Source organism: Otolemur garnettii, unplaced genomic scaffold (assembly GCF_000181295.1).
Source record: "Otolemur garnettii isolate 467f Iridium unplaced genomic scaffold, OtoGar3 scaffold00119, whole genome shotgun sequence".
NCBI classification, from domain to species: Eukaryota; Metazoa; Chordata; class Mammalia; order Primates; family Galagidae; genus Otolemur; species Otolemur garnettii.
Genome location: NW_003852514.1, coordinates 4,867,582 through 4,884,842, shown reverse-complemented (window position 1 = coordinate 4,884,842; position 17,261 = coordinate 4,867,582). Strand labels below are relative to the sequence as shown.

General features: G+C 43.9%; 1 protein-coding gene across 2 annotated transcripts in view; it reads right to left on the bottom strand.

Moving 5' to 3' along the window:
• The window catches only part of HECW1 (HECT, C2 and WW domain containing E3 ubiquitin protein ligase 1), a 419,352-nt gene that overhangs the window by 33,714 nt on the left and 368,377 nt on the right, over positions 1 to 17,261 (bottom strand). The window lies entirely within an intron of this gene.

Genomic DNA, 17,261 nt, shown 5'->3' with positions numbered 1-17,261 from the left:
TCATGCAGGAAGGGAATTTATCATGTATCTTGTTCCATGCACAGAATTATGTAGAAAGTTTGACCAAAAAAGGCTGTTTACTTGGATAACTAAAATGCTCTGAAACCTGCTATATCCTCATCTAACTGGATAATCCAGGGAGGTAAAGGCTCAGAAGGTCTTAATTATCTGAGCTGCACAGACCAGAGAATATAGGAGTGGCAGCGTCACTGTCCTCCAGGCAGAACCATAGTGCCTCATAGACCCTTTAAATGTCATGACCCCTCTCTTTTATCAAGACAGGGTCATCAATTCTTTTCATCAATTCATAGAATTTCACTGCCTCTTGAGTCAGGTTAGAAAAATCAACTTGATGTGACCAGAACAACTTTCAGAATTCCTGTTCATTCATTCAGTATTTCTACAAGCCAATCTTTCTACAAGTATCTCCCATAAGCAAGGCACTATGCTAACTGCTGGGATACTTAGTGAACGTAACAGACAAGGCCTTTAAGATCCCATGAAGCAGACAATCTAGTAACATGATGCTTCAGGAAAATGTTAGCATTATTTAAATCCTACTTAAGTCTAAAGTGAAGCAGCATTCTGTAATTTTCACGTGAATGGCAAAGTAAGAATGGCTCTGACAGCATGAAGCTGTCATGCTAGACAAAGGTATTAAAACCATCAGGCCACCTGGAATACTTGAAGCTATTTGAGCAATTGGTTTTGAATAAACTGCATTGAAGCAGAAAAACATGAAATGCTTAAGCCCAGCAATGCAATAAATTAACATAATACTGAAGTTGGCCACTATGTTCTGGTCAGCTTTATTGTTTTAAAGACTTATGTACTGATTATATGCTTCTTTTGATAACAGCATTAACTGATATTCTTTGAGATTAACATATAAAGAGAAAGTCCCTGGAAATCTGGATAGTAGAGACAGCCAGTCTTAGAGACTGTGTTTGCTATTCATGGTCTGAAAATGGTCACCTTGGCCACCCTAAAGATCCTGAGGCGAATCTGTTCTCAGCCTGTGCTAGAGGGCTTATCTCGTGGATCGTGTCACATACCTGCCTAGAAGTCTACTGTCATTTCCACTACATTTCACAATGACAGTCCTGATCGTTAGATTTATACATCTCCCCTTCTTAGATTCTTAGAGCATTTGGATACCTTGATTCTGTTCTCAATTAGATTAAGATTGTGTAATTTTGTCCCAGCTCCACCTCTGCCTATGTTATTTTCAACACTTTTCTTGGACATCTCTACTATTCTTGACTGAGAAAATCCACGTTAGGTGGTTTATATTGGTCCCATCTCTGCTGTCATTCCAGTTTCTGTTACCATCTAACTCTTCTCCCTTCCCACACTCTGAATGTACACTTCCCCTCATGAAATTGAGGCTAAACAGAAAATGATTCTCTATATTTTCACTAATATAGTTTTAAAACCTCCTTCAATAGACGTAAAGTCTTTTGAAGATAGTATGTTGAATCTGTTAATTCTATTTGGCATTTTAACAGAAAATGAACAAACTTTCTGGAAAGTGTATCTTTCAGTGACTTAAAGTATAGTCCCCATTTTATTAATTTTTATACTTAGAGTCAAGCCTAAGGATTTCTTTTCTTTTCTTTCTTTCTTTCTGTCTCCTGGGCTAGAATGCAGTGGCATCATCATAGCTCGCAGCAACCTCAAATTCCTGGACTCTAGTGATTCTCCTGCCTCAGCCTCCCAAGCAGCTGGGATTGGTTTGTGGGACTCAGCACCACAACACCTGGCTGATTTTTTCCATTTTTAGTAGAGAAGGGGTCCCACTTTTGCTCAGGCTAGTCTCAAACTACTGACCGCAATTGATCCTCTGACCTCAGTTTCCCAGAGTACTTGCATTACAGGCATGAGCCAACTTGCCCAGCCAAGCCTAAGGATTTCTCAGCTGTGATACTGACCACATCTTCCTGGGCATGAGACTGTTATTAGAAGGCTTTCATTTCCTTTTTCCTCACAGCAAATTTCTAAGTTATCCAGCAATGATTTTCATTTGTAATCAAGCCACAATATATTCATCAAAAAGAGTTTGAATTGACAAATAAGACATACTTTTGAATCCCCATTTTATGTTTGGTTGCTGAAGTGAGGCAAAAAGAATTTGCTGAAGTTAATGAACTGTAATTTTTCCTCAGCTTACATCCTAATATACCAGGGAGACTTGGAGATGTGTAAATGGCACCCCACTCCTGTGCAGGACACAGCTTTTTCTACCACTACCCCCATTAAGAATTACTTACACAAATTTTGTTGTAACTTCTTTTTCATGATTACAAGCACACAGGAGAGCTAAAAGTGAACCAAAAGCTTAAAAACCTGGACATCCAAAGTCTCTAGTGGAGCTTTAGAAAAAACTCCTTTCCATTTAAGGGCTGCATGGGAACATCACAGCCTTTCCACTCTTCCCATCTACAGAGAAGAGATAATAATGCTAATATTTGCTGACCTACCTCACAGGAGAATTACAGAAAGAGTAATTTCATGTTAATAGGTTCTTTGAAGATGAAAAGCACTTTATAATTGCTAAGTTCTATTATATTTAAAAAACCCATCTTGAAGACATTCCTCCTTTCTTCGGCTCAGAACTTTGATTAATTAAAGATAATTTTCCTTTCTTATCCTCATGACTTACGTCCATCAGAGCTTCACGCTGTTCCCACACAATGCTCACTGCCACACTTCACCCCATGTCATCACCTTCACTTTCGGACCTTTCGTATTTTCTAACTTCTCACGTATTGTAAAATCCAGGGAAAATCTGTTGTGTCAGCCTGGGGTAGATTTCATCTATGGGTGTGAGAACTGTATAAATAATTACCTTTCTACTCACACTTTTTCTTTCTTTTTTTTTTTTTTTTTGAGACAGAGCCTCAAGCTGTCTCCCTGGGTAGAGTGCCGTGGCATCACAGCTCACAGCAACCTCCAACTCCTAGGCTCAAGCGAGTCTCCTGCCTCCGCCTCCCAAGTAGCTGGGACCACAGGCGCCCGCCACAACGCCCGGCTATTTTTTTTTTGTTTTGGTTGCAGCCGTCATTGTTGTTTGGTGGGTCCGGGCTGGGAATTCGAACCCGCCACCTTAGGTGTACGTGGCTGGCGCCTTAGCCGGTTGAGCTATAGGCGCCGAGCCTCTACTCACACTTTTTGAAGGGCTCTTGAAACTGCCAGGATCTAAGGCAGCACTTCTCAGTGTGGGGGGGAGGAGGTGATCTTTCCACTGGCATCTGAATCCCTGGGGTCACTGTTAGGATATAGGGGCTGGAGATCTGGCTCTGTGGCCTGGGTTATGGGAAAGTGCATTTAAAATAAGCTCTGCAGTTGTTTTTTTTAAGTTTTTTTTGGCTGGGGCTGGGTTTGAACCCGCCACCTCCAGCATATGGGACCAGCACCCTACCCTTTTGAGCCACAGGCGCCGCCCCTGCAGTTGTTGATGAAAGTTTGAGAATCACTGATTCCACGTCCTGCATCCTGTTTTTCAGATGGAAAAAAATAGTCTGAAGGTCAGAAGGGAAGATTTTTGCCTTTAGCATCAGCCACTGCATTTTCTGCATGGATACAGGACAAGGAATGGAGGACAAAGACCGTCGCTTCTAGCAGAAGAGAGTATGGAGGGCTCTACTCAGCACCCCTCCACCCTTCCTACAGCCACGGCACCCTCACCCCTCACATCACTAAGTAGAAGGGATCTTCTCGCCTGACCCCCTTTACCTGTCACCGGTTCTTTGCTGTCTGCGTTTCTCTCATTAGTAAGTGCCTGCAGCCTGCACTTGTCACACAGGAAGGGGGGCTCATCCTTTTGAAAAGGTAATCTCTGCACTTGGGCTAGAAATGCTGTTTCTCTGGTCGACCCTGGGCTCCTGTTCCATCAATTTTTTGCCCTCTCTTGTAATTCAAGACTTTCCCACTCTTCTGACACAGTCTGCTCAAGAGCCTGTGTCCTTCCAGCTGCTCTACCCAGGTGAGCTCCTAGAAAGAGCAGTTCTCAGGCTATTTGTTGATAGTATTTAAAAAGGTAAAATCAGAAGTACCTTTGGAAAGTGTGAGCGCAGTACCAACAGTGCTAAGTGCCAACAACGTTACCCGCCACCCCCGCCACGCAATAAACATTAGAGAAGTTTTCATTCTTCACAGCTCCCTGACCTTCTTGCAATCACACTTCCTCAAGCCCAGCATTGTTTTCATTCCCTCTGCTCAGAGCACATTCCTGTGGGCTGAGTTCAGGGTCTGGCCCTTGGCTAGTCTCCTATCTCCACAGCTAACAGTGGGTTAGGTTGGGGCTCTGGCATCCCCACCAGTGGTCAGTGGTGTAATTTTTCCCTCTTGGTCTGCGGAAGGACTGAGTTGTGGTGTCTGGCCCCTGCGCAGCTGCAGGCCTGCTTGGAGGGCAGGTAAGAGGCCACCAGTGCCTCAGTCAACCCCCTGCATTCCCCAGAAGCTCATAGTCACTCTGAGGGAATCCTTCCAGCAGCACAATTCCCTGAGTGAGGGGAACCTCAGCCTTCTGATTTCAGGGTTGTTCTTTTTTAAGCACCAAAGGAGGCAAGAAAACTTCATCTTTCTCTGCTGCACCAAAATTTGGATTCACTCAAAATGCCACAAGTCATATTTTGCTAAAAGTCCGCAGGTTCCCCATCCCCACCAGGAGCTCCGACTGAGTCCAGGAGGTGACTACCAGGAGAAGCAAATGAATAAAGCAAGTGGGAGATGCTCTTCCAGATGGACTAGAAAGGAATCAGAACGTGAGCTCAGTGGGCCGACGGCGCCAAGGCCCTCCTCTGTCATTACTCGAAGGCTCAGTTACACTAGTCCAGTAACCACAGATGTGTAATAATACATGGGTGCCTCAGTCCATTCTGCTGCTATAACAAAATATCACAGCCTGCATTATTTGTAGATAGTAGAAATTTACTTCTCACAATTCTGAAGGCTGGGAAGTCCAAGATCAAGGTGCCGAAATGTTCAGTTCTGGTGGGGGCTGGCTCCCGGCTTCCAGGATGGTGTCTTCTTGTGTCCTCAAATGGAGGAAAAGGAGGAGAAAAGGCCCTGGGGAGCTTCCAGCCCCCTCTTTCCCAGGGGCACTGATCCATTCATAAGGGTGGATGAATTTCAGAGGGATACACGCATTCAACTATAGCAAGGACTTATTCCAAGATTGAAAACGTTTTTATAAAACTATAGGCTTGCAGAAACATTTTCCATCCTGCAAATATTCTGCTGGATCCTTTTCTTTTTCTAACCTCTTTCTTGTGAGTACATGAAAACAGTGGTATTCCACGGAGTGATTTTGTTTCTGAGGTGACATACGGCAATGTCTGGAAACATGTTTTGTTGTCATACCTGGGGATGGCTATGGTGATGCTACTATATTTAGTGGGCAGAGGCCAGAAATGCTGAGAAATATCTCACAGTGCACAGGACAGTTCCCCACAATGAGGAATCATCTAGTTCCGACTGTCAACAGCATGAGGTCGAGAAGCCCTGGTTTGAAGGAACCAGTTTGGCTTTCTCTAACACCTTTAGAAGTCTCTATAACATACGCATATCCACTCAGAAGAAGAATGGTAACATCTACCATTTGTTAATTGTCTAAGGCAGGCGTCCTCAAACTACGGCCGCGGGCCACATGCAGTCTGTCTACCCGCCGGGTGTTTTTGCTGCCACTGCCTGTCCTGCTTAGCAGCCCACTCCAGGGGCCCACAGTCCAGCCCTCCAATGGTCTGAGGGACAGTGAACTGGCCCCCTGTTTAAAAAGTTTGAGGACCTCTGGTCTAAGGAGTGTCAGCGACTTTTCCTGTGTCTTTACAACTACCATGCAGAATAGACCTTGTTACAGGATAAAATTATCCCTCAAAATTCCTGTACTGAAGTTCTCCCCAGTATGTCAGAATGTGACTGTGTTTGTAGAAAGGGTCTTTAAAGAAGTAATTAAGTGGCCAGGTCTAGCAGTTCACACCTGTAATCTCAGCACTCTGGGAGGTCAAGGCAGGATTACTTAAACTCAGCCGTTGCTGTGAGCTACGAAGACACCATGGCACTCAATTCCAGGGGGACAGAGTGAAACTTTGTCTCAAAAAAAAAAAAGGTAATTAAGTTATTATAAGGTCATATAGGTGGGGCCTAACCCAAAGAGAAAACTAGGACATATTTATACACAGGTACACAGAAAAGGTCATGTGAAGACACAGGGTGAAGACCATCATTTACAAGACAAGGACAGAGGCTTCAGAAAACACTAACTTTAATAACACACTGATCTTGAACTTCCAGGCTACAGAATTTTAAAGAATAAATATGTGTTTTTTTTATGCCATACAGTCTGTGGTACTTTGTTATGGCAACACTAGCAAACTGATACAGGCACTGCCTTTGTCTGTCTTATGCTTCTATATCTGAATACTATAGACTGGGTAATGTTTTAAATAATAAAAACTTATTTCTCACAATTCTGGGGGCTGGGAAGTCCAAGATCACACCAGCAGGTTATGTCTGGTGAGGACCTTTCTGCTGTGTCTTCATATAGCAGAAGGGAAGAAGGGTCACAGAAAGGAGAGTAGAAGTCATAGAAAAGGGATTAAATGCTGTGTCCCCACACGGTGGAAGAACATAGCAGAGTGAACCCATGCTCTCCAGCCTTTTAGGAGGGTCCTCAGACCCTCCATGAGGGCTCTACCCTCATAATTTAATCATCTTTTAATAAGCATGTATTATCACAATGGTGATTAAGTTTCAACATGTGAATTTTGAATAACGCCACAGCAAGCATCATTATCTCCTCTTTATGGACAAGGAGGCTGAGACTCAGATAGGTTAAGAAATCTGCCCAGGGTCACACAGCAACTAAGAGTTGGAGCAGAGATTTAAACCTAGGTTTAGGTTTGCCTTTTGCAGCACTCTGCCTCAGGAAGGTGCTGCCTCCGAGCCAGAACCAGGTTGGATCCAGGGGGGCAAGAGAGACAAAATGCTGCCCTGATCTAGTTTCCAGGAGAATACAAGTCCTTATAATACAAAGTAGCCAGGGAGAGAGGGAGGGAGAGATGCAGACGTTGGAATAGAGCAGTGTTTTTTTTTCATTTCCAAATGGTTTTGCACAGCAGGATGGAGATGAGGAGAAAGAAGAAGAGTACTTTCCTCTCCTCTAGATATTGGGGTTAAATGTGAAGTTCACAGGAAAACAAAGTTCCAGATAAAAGTGTTAGAAAACCGTTGTTCCCTAAAAGACATGAAGATAACCACATGTCTCTTGAGAAGTTTCAGCATTTGAAATGGATTTTCACAGAGGGGGAAATCTGGGCCTGTGTATATGAGAGAAGAAACAGCTGGGCACTCTGGGGAGTAGAGCGGAGCCTGAAGGAGCATGGGGAGGACAGAGGCCCAGAGAGGCGGATGGTGCATCAAGGCAGGTGGGTTCTAGGCTCTGCTCTGGCCCTCTTAAGAATCTGAGTAATCGGGTGAAGAATTATTAAAGATTTTTGCACTATTAAAGTGGAGAAGGGCAGCAAATGGGAAGAGGCAGGGAAGGGCCCGGGGGAGGGTGAGCATGGTAGTTCTTTGCACACGTAGCATTTATAATATGTCAGGAGCTGGTGTGTAGAACCCAGCACCAAGTCCTCAGGTGGGTAAGAATAGTGCACTAGTGAATTCACATCTAAGACATCTGTCTCCTCCCTTAGCTAATAATTTAGCTAAGACATTTTTATCAAATGGCATCTTAGCTCTTAAAGATGTATTTATTTTTTGGGTGGTGCCTGTGGCTCAAAGGAGTAGGGCACCAGGCCCATATACCGGAGGTGACAGGTTCAAACCTGGCCCCGGCCAACAAAAGTATTTATTTTTTTTATATATGTATAATTTTACATAAACGTGTACATATGATTGTATGTAACCTTTTTTATCATCACCAGTTTAGGTTTCTCCAGGCGTGGCTGCCTTCTCTCAACTCACCCCCTCTCCTGGGACCCACATCCACAGTCTAAAGTGTGACCTTCCATTTTTTCCACCTGAGTCATAGCCTCACACACTAGTATGTTTAGATTTATGTAGCTCTATCTATACAAATACAGGTTCTGGGTTATTATTTTTTCAGTCTTTGAATTTTGTTGTTCATGCTTTTCTACGTCTTTCTTCTGACAACACTATCTTGAGGAAATCCCTTTTCACCATCTGGGAAGGCTCTCATGCAGTCTGGTTATGCCCCATAGTACCATGCAGCGTGGCTCTGCCGGATTGATTATTACCATATCCCTGCTGAGGGACTTGGCCTGGCTTCTCAATTTCTGCCTTAATAAACACCCTGGTCTGTTCTGTTAGGTCCTCCAGTACTGCTGTGCGTACCGCACTGTGTGGATTTGATCTTTAGTGCTGCCATTCATTAGCTGTTGGCTGGGGCAAGTTTTAAACCTCCATGGCAATGATTTTCAACCCGTGTGCCATGATGTGCTGTGAGAGGATCTTAGGTGTGCCAAGAAAATTTTTAAAGATCATTAATTATTTTCAAAGAAGTTCAAAGCACAGTAAGTATTTTTTACTCTTTTTTTAGATCAGCATAATTTAAGTGTGCTGCGGAAGTTCAACTATAGGTTCAAGTGTGCTGTGAGAAGATGGGCAATTCATGTAGAATAAAGGCTCAATAAATATCATTAGAAAAATGTTTAATTCTAGTGTTTTTGTTTCAATGGGATAAATTCACAGACTAAAGAGTATGTGGGTTTTAAAATTTTAATATATATATAAATTCATGTTTCTACCAGCAATGCACAAGAATATACTGTTCCTTAAGTCCTCTCCAAAACAAATAACCTTTTAATTTTTGCCAGTTTGATAGTTACGAAGTGATACATAATTTGTATTTCTCTAATCATTGGCAAAATTAAAACTCTTTTTATGAATTTGTTGATCATTTGGATTTGTTCTTCTCTAAACAGCTTTTTTATGTTCTTTGCCAGTTTTCCTAGGGATTTTCCCCTCTTTTTTTTTCCAAGTTGTAGAAGCTCTTCGAAATCTGTATTGTGATTTTCAACCTCTGATTTTCCTGAAAAAATTAATTTTCCAAATCGAAGCTTGTCTCTTGATCTTGTTCATGCCATTTTTGCCATAAAAAGTATTTAAATTTTTATATATTCAAATATCTTTCTTTTCCTTCATAGATTCTGGAGTTTCAATGTTGATTAAAAGGGCCAGTACCACTCAAGGTTTCTTTAAGTTGTTTTGTGTTCTCAAAACTGTTAATGTTCTAGAATATGCATAAAAGCAGCTAGGTTTTCCCAAAGTTTTTTTTAACATGTGTTTTTAACTCAGAGAACAATCTAACATAATTTTCTTTTGCTTGCACAGCCAATTATATTACTGGCAGCATTGACTAAAGTTCTTTCTTTTTCTACTGGAAATTTCTTATAGTGCTGAAGACAGTTGGGTTCAAAAATGAGCAGAACAGGCAGCGTCCTGATGGACTGTGCACATTTATGGAGATGTCTCATCTAATATTTGCCCTGTAGTGTCTTTTGGGCATTTCGATGCTACTGAGATTCAGCCAGGGACAGGACCAGCAAAGCACTTGCAGGTGTCCAGGAAAGGACCTGAGAACTGTTGTGGGGTAGGGAGGGGCTGAGGCTGGGGGAGCTTACCTGATCCTCAGCTCAGACCAAAAGTCCACACTGAGCTCTTCTGTCAGGAGGCCCCTTTGAGGCTAAAGGGCCATGAGACATCCAGTGGGATCTCATAATATTGTGGTTTCTACCTACTAATTCAAGACTGCAGATGTAGCAAGGGATATTTAAGGTGTGTTATCTAGGATTTCTTAAGTTCCATAAAACTCTACAATTACACTTAATACCCACATGGCCTAACTCTAAACATGCTCAAAGGCACTTCCCTACTCACCCACCTCTCCTTGTGAAAGATCTGAAAACAGAAGATTTTTACCACCCAAGTAGTTATATCTGCCTGGAAAGGAAGAGAGGTCGGGGCTGGGGCAGAGAGGTGAGGACTCTATTTTTCTTGCAGTTAGCAGAGGGTTTTGGGCCCTGTCATGGAAATTTTGGTTTGAGAAGTCTTAATAAGTCTGGTTGTGACACTGGTAAGGTTAGATTTGTCCCCACCACTGACCAAAGTGAACACATAGACCTTCTGGCAGTAGCTCAGAAACAGAATCCGATTTGAAACCTGGCTTGTGAAAATTCTTCTCTCACTGACAATTACATAAAGACTGACTCACAGCACTGTCACTTCTTAACATGACGCGTGTATACAGTCATCTCTCGCTCATAATGATGTTTTGGTCAAGGACAGACCAGATATACGATGGTGGTCTCATAATATAACGGAGCTGCCGTATACAGGTGTACGTAGTACCATTTTTAATCTTTTATACCATGGTTTTGCTGTACCTTTTTAATGTTTAGTTATGCTTAGATGTAGAAATATTTCACCATTATGTTATGACTGCTGACAGTATTCAGTACAGTAATATGCTGTACCAGACTGTAGCTGAGGCCATGCCATATAGCCGAGGTGTGCAGGGGGTTGTATCATCTAGGTTAGTGTAAGAACATGCTATGATGTTTTCACAAGGACAAAATCGCTTAATGATGCATTTTTCAGAAGGCTTCTCCATCATTAACTCACACAAAACTGTACTTAAACAGAGCATTTCTGACACTCTGACACCTTTCCTAAAAACAAAGAAGGAACTCTCCTATTCCAATTGTTTTGACTTTAGTGCATCTTAGATTTGATCTAGGAACAGTGGCCTTCAGAATGATTGGGGCAGAATTTCCAGTAGTGATTTCAGAGAGAACAATTCGTAGGAATTTAAATGACATTCAACGGAGAGTGAAAAGCTCCAAATTTATTTTTTACTATTGTTCTGAATCCCAAATATTCTGAACTAGAAATTGAAATGAGACTGAAACTCTTCATTAACTGAGAAACTGTAACTGAGGAGTATCCGTTCCTACCCACCCATCCGTTCTCCCTTCTTCCCTCCCTCCTTTCTTTGGCTCCTTTCTCTCCACATGTATTTACTGAGTACCAAAGTCTGTGACCAGGAAAAATACAAGTAAGACTCCAGTCTCACTTACATTCTAGGGAAGAAACAACCGTAATGAAGGTTAAACGCACACTATTAATACACTTCATTTACATAGTGATTAAAAAATCCTGTCAATATAATAAAATAGGATGTTAAGATGGAATATTATAAATGGATGAGCCGTTTTAAGTAGTGTGCTCAGGGAAGGCTCTTAGAGAAAGGGATGTTTCAGCTGTAATGCGAACCTTTCCTGTGGAAGCATAATAATTGGAAAATATATGTATTTTTGCAATATTCGTGCATTATATTAGATGTTAAAATAAATTTGGACCTTTTCACATTTCATTCATAGTTTTGTAGTTTATGCCTTTCTTCAAAATACATGAACATTTTTACCTGGTATTTTCATAGACATCATTTTATAGCAAATGAAATTTCCACTGATAACAAAGTGTTAGCAAATGTTAGAAATACTGAGATAACAAGTTTCACAGCATCTGGGCTGTGGCCACTATAATCTGGCTCTTTCAGATTATAAACAAGTACCAATTAACACAGAGGGTACTACAAAAAGAAGGAAGGGTAGACTGATTAAAAAAAAGTTGTCTGAGCATGGATAAGTATTAGGTAGAATTTCAGGTGATTACTGGTCATTTTAAGCTCTTTAGCTTTTTATATCCTTAATCTCCCACCACTTATAATCTATCATATAATTTTGTTCATTTGTTCATTCTCCTTCTAAACTATCTTGCCATTTCTATTGTTTCTGGCCTATTTCAATTCTTTATCTTCTCATCTAAGAACTATGTCAATAGCCTCTTAAGTGACACCCACATTGCCCACTCCAATTCATGTTCCACTTGTAACCAGAGTTGACTTTCTGGTTTTAAATACAGATCTGATCAGGCTTTTCCTCTGCTTTAAAGATATGCCTGGATCCTAATCATCGTCATCTTCCTGATAAAATCTGAGATCCCTGGAATGCCGTCAGAGTGCTCTTCCCTATCTGACACTAGGATGCCTCTGAGGCCTCTTTCTCTATTTTGAGGCCACACACAAAACCACAAAACCAACATCTGTTTTTTCCCATCCTTTCCTCCTGCTGTGACTGTTGGTCCCTCTCTTTGGAAGTCCCTTCTCCCTTTCTCTGCCAGCAACCATTCTCACTCATTTTCCCAAGCTCCTTGTAGCTAATGCTTGTTACAATACTACGTAACCAGTGCTACAACTGGGATATGGATAGCACTGATCACATCCTCTTATAATTTGCCCAATCAGGTATCTGATTTGCCTTTGTATGGCAGCCAGAGCTGGATGCTAGTACCAGGGTGCCTGGGTTCCAATCCCAGCCTGGTCTGTGACTACCTGTGACTTTGGTTATGTTTGCACCTCAATTTCCTCATCTGTAAAAAGTAGAATAGCTCTGAATCAGGGTTAAAATGTTAGATGAACATGTCTAGAACAGTGCCTGATATATTTGATAAGTTCTCAGTGGATGTTTTATTATTTAGTCTAATTATAAACTTACGGAAGTTAAGATGTCAAAGACATATAAATGTTAATGTGTGTATATGTATATTTTTGTGTATATATATAAGTTTATATCCTGAAAGATATAAAATCAACATACAATAAATATTGAAAGGATACAAAGAACAGTATATGGGCACCTCATCAATATCCAAAAGACATCATAATAATCAAAGAATGAGGTATGCAATTTGGAATAGTATTTCAACATTTCTGTTACTAAAAACACAGAAATTTAGCAAATGGAAGACTTCCAGTGGGTGAGTTGAATGTCTTGGATCGTACGGGCTCCAGTGGCTACTGTCAGTTCCTTCCTCCTCAACCCTCCATGGGTTTCCCACCTTTTCCTGCCCTGCTCTGTGAGCCTGGGGAAGCCACAAGGGGATGCGATATCTGGATAACCTTTGCCCTGTGGCTTAGGTTGGGATGGGCCAATGGGACTGAAGGGTGGAGGAAGCACCTGGAGGTGCCATTTCCTGGCCTCCCCTGCTGTGGCCAGTCTGGCAGGGGCTGTGTCCACTGGTGACTGCAGCCCCAGGGGAGGCCCTTGCAGGCTGAACAGCTCTTCTGACTCCATCTCCTCTCTCTAATGGGCCTGAGGGTGATCACTGCTGACTTTGATAGGGTTTGTTTTTTTTTTTTATCAGTTTAGGAAGTTGGTGGTACAAACAAGTAAGAGATAGCAATTACAGGAAGTCCCTTTTGGCCAAAGGCCAGTGAACAAAAAAGTATTTTTTTCTGTTTTCTTAATGTGTGTCACACAGAATTTTCACTATTTTTATTCATAGGGTTTCTCTCAACTCTCAACATTTGACTAGAAAAAAGAGGGAAGTAGGTAGACTCCCGATGCCCCGTTCTGGCTTTTGATTTAGCTGGCTCTGTTCTAGGAGATACGGAGCCCACACACCACGAGCACAAAGGCCCAGAATCCTAAGTACCCGCTCCCAAAGGGGAGCTTTCAGGGGAAGGACACAGCTTCAGGGGTTTCTCACTGATGTCTCTGGGGAGTGCCTGGAAGTGGCTGTCAGAGGAGGACATGCAGGAGGAGGAGGAGGAAGGAGGAGGAGAGGGGGGCAGGAGGAGGAGGAAGCCTTCCCTCAGTGACATCAGTGTAGAGCTCATAAGGGATGTGTGCATTTAAGTCACTGACACTGCAGAGGCTTTAGAACCCCGGATAATAAAGAAAAGTGTGAACTTCCAGCAATCAGTTGCACATGTATGAAGGAGCACTCTGTTTATGTTAGCAGCCCTGGTGAGGGAGGAGGCTGGCGTGACTTGTGGGATGATATTCATTTGTGAGTATCAGTCAGTGAGAGGATGTTCTGAACACCTTGAAGTGTCAGGCATTGTGATGGAGCAAAATAAGACAGAGCCATCTCTGCTCCCACAGAGCTTATCTTCTAGAGGGGAGCCAGACAAAACAAAGCATGGGACACAGAAGGCCGGGGAAGGATAAAGAACCAGAATAACAACAAAAAAAGAGATAAAAAGGACCAGTGCAGAGAAGCCTACGCGGGCCACAGCTGAGTGATGTGTCAATCCTTTGAAGCTGCTCTGTCTCTGCTGTGTTTATTTCTGGTCTGTGGTCATGTTTATTTCTGTTTCCAGAGTGAAGAGGTGGTGGGTGGGGAGTGGGTGTCCATGGATACACTGCCCTCCTCACTCCAGGTTGCATCTTGCCCTGGCTTGTCCTGTGTCAGGGGACAATCCCCCCAGCTTCACAAAGTCAGTGCTAGGCCCGTCCTCCTTTGGTCTCTCTGTTTCCTTTGAGTAGTGTCCAGGTTATGATGGCTGTCCTCTCCCTCACAGCCCCGGTGAATCCGGGACGGACAGCTTGGAGCAAGGAAGCGAGGAGGGCCTGGCACAACGATCTGGGATGAGCGGCGCCCACGCAGCTGGCGGTACAAGGCAGCTTGTAGCAGCTCGGGCAGTCAGACTTGAGAACCCAGGATCCTGGGCTCCTTGGCATCCTGCACCTCCCAGCTGCAGCCACAGGTCTTCAGGTGATGCCACCACACTCACTCTCTGCTGACGTTTTGTGCAGAGTCACTTCATCCAGGTCTGGGCCCTCCTAGGTGCCCATTGCTCAAATGCTGGCCAGAGAGCTTAAAGAGCACTCAGGGCGCAGGGAAGGCGACACCTGTATGTTTTATTTGTAAACCATTTGCAACAAGGTGCAAGGGAGACGTACAGTAGGAAAATAAACAAAAGGAGTAACTGCAGCTATTTGTTAAGATTTCCCAAAGCCCAACAGGGCTTCCTGTTCAAAGCCAGACTCTGCCTGGTGGCAGAAATTCACTCAGCCCTAGCTCTGAATGTGCAAAGAAACCAGTCCCCTGCTCTCAGGAATCCTGAGGCACTGATAACAGTGTGACTCCGCATGCAGGCTCCCGATACAATCTGAAGCCTGCCCAGTGGAGGTGTGGGGCCTCGTTCTGCACCCCAGGCTGTGGACTCCACAGAGGTGTTGCGAAGTGCTGCCTTAAATCCGGAGAGGTTTCCTCCTCTTGCTTCATGACAACACGGCCACTGACCTGCGGCAGTGGAAGGGAATCTCAGTCTAGACTGCGAGTTGTTTAGACAGCCACTTGTGATTTTGCTTCTGGGATGCAGAGCAAATATCCTTGGCATGAGGGCAGCATCAGCAGATGAAAGCCAGCAAGTTTCCATGTGGGGCCGGGTCTTCAAAGCAAAGGACATAGCACTTAACTGGCACTTTGAGGGCAGGCACTTCTGAGCCCTCATCTGGGATCCGCTCAGAGAACTCAGCCAATCTCCTATCCCACTGTCTCCTTCCTCAGAGTAATAAGGTCTAGCAGACTCATCTCAGACCTCCTTCAGCCCCTCGGTGCAGAGATGAGCAGAAGGCAGCAAGGCTGGGTTGAGAGAAGGGTGGGCAGCTGGCAAGGCACCTCCATGGTGGCAAGTGACCAAGGACATCTCAGCAGGCTGGCCAGCAACACGTGGGCCACAAGCCGGCCCCTTTGTGCTGTCCATCAGCCTTCCCTGGGGTGTTATTTCATGGCCACATTGTGATACTCTGGCTCCACAGTTTCCTTCAGAACATCGAGTTCCACTCACCTCGCCACGGTGCTTGTCCCCATGACCTTCAGCCACCATCTTTTATGCAGGACTCACGGGCTACACTCCCTGCTCCTCGGCCCCCACCTTGGGCAGGGTGAGATATCTTCCTCTTGTGGTTGAATGTGGTCCCAGGTTTATCTGTGTGTCTCAGGGCAACACGCGCACGTGTGATTGTATTGGGATTCTGGCCTACTCATGTGTTCCTCCCCCGACTGCTCCTGGAGGGGTGAGGCCTTGCTCATCTCATCTTTGCGTCCTCCCAGCACGGCATATGTGCTTCATTTATAACTAAAATTGCTGAAGGGATTCCCCATAACACCTGGCACAGTCCCATATAATATCAATGTTTACTGACTGCTGATTCCAACTCATGACCTCCAAGACACTATCTTAAATTTCTTGCTCGCAAAGTGAGAGAGAACTAAGGGATATGTCACAGCCTGTACACACGCGTGTTATGGAAACAGCGCTCTCTACTGCCAGATGGAGCCTGCCTGAACAAGAGCTCAGGGAGCGCTCAACTCACAGGGTCATAAGTCCCTTCCATGGGGCCTTGCCCGCTCTGCCTGGTCCCTGACTATGTGTTTCTGCCTGACAGGCTTCCTCATCCACTTACTGGGAAATTGCAGGAAGAAGAACAACAGAGGGCAAGTTTTGTTTCTCTGGTTCCCAACACTTGATGTGCACACGCTGTGCCTCAACTCAAGAACTTCAGAGCTGAGAGTGTTTGAAGGGAGGGAGGGCATGTGCGACCGCTGAGGCCCTCAGCAGACCAGACTATTGAGACTTGGGCTCTAAGCCCAGCAGGCCTAGCCATGGCCCCAGCACTCCCTGCAGCAGAAGCTCAGATAAGCCATGTCGGAGCAGAACCCCTGTTAGCCAGCTCAGGCTTCATTTCCCTCTCAATAGCGTACTATAGTCAGAGTAGGGGTAACTGTCAAATCAGGCATGGTGGTGATGCAGCGGGAATGTGCACACATCCTAGACGTCCATGCAGCTGTCTGGAGATTTCTAGTATTTACATCTGAGGCATCTTGCCTATAAAACTGCACATAGTTGACCAATACCTGTCTTCTTATTCGTGAGAAGTGGTAATAGAATGGCCCGATACCAGACAACCAGAGAACCATTGGATTTTCAAGTTAGAAGAATGCTTGAGATCATCTTACTCAACAACTTTGTTTTAGGGTAAGATGCAGAAGCCAGTGTCCACGGTACTAACACCACTGGTGCAAGGTCAAAGAATTTCAACCCCCTGAATGCCTCCTAGAAGCTGTCTCTGCTGGGGGCCTTTATGATTTTACTAACATTATCAACATTCATGACCTGTGTCTACTTATCTTAGTGTTGTCTCAGTGGGCATTCTATCTTACACCAAGTTGCAGTGGATTTATTATTACCAGTGTCTTTAGTAATTTGTCTTGTGTTCTGGGTGAAGGTTATCTGAGTCTTCCTTCTAGGGTTCTCTGTTCTCTCTCATCACCTCAGAATACCTGGCCACTGCTCTGAACAAGGTGGTTTTTGAGAAATGTTGCTGATTTCTGACTAGGAAAGAGCAGAGCTTTCAAACGTAAGGAAGTGAAAATTACATATC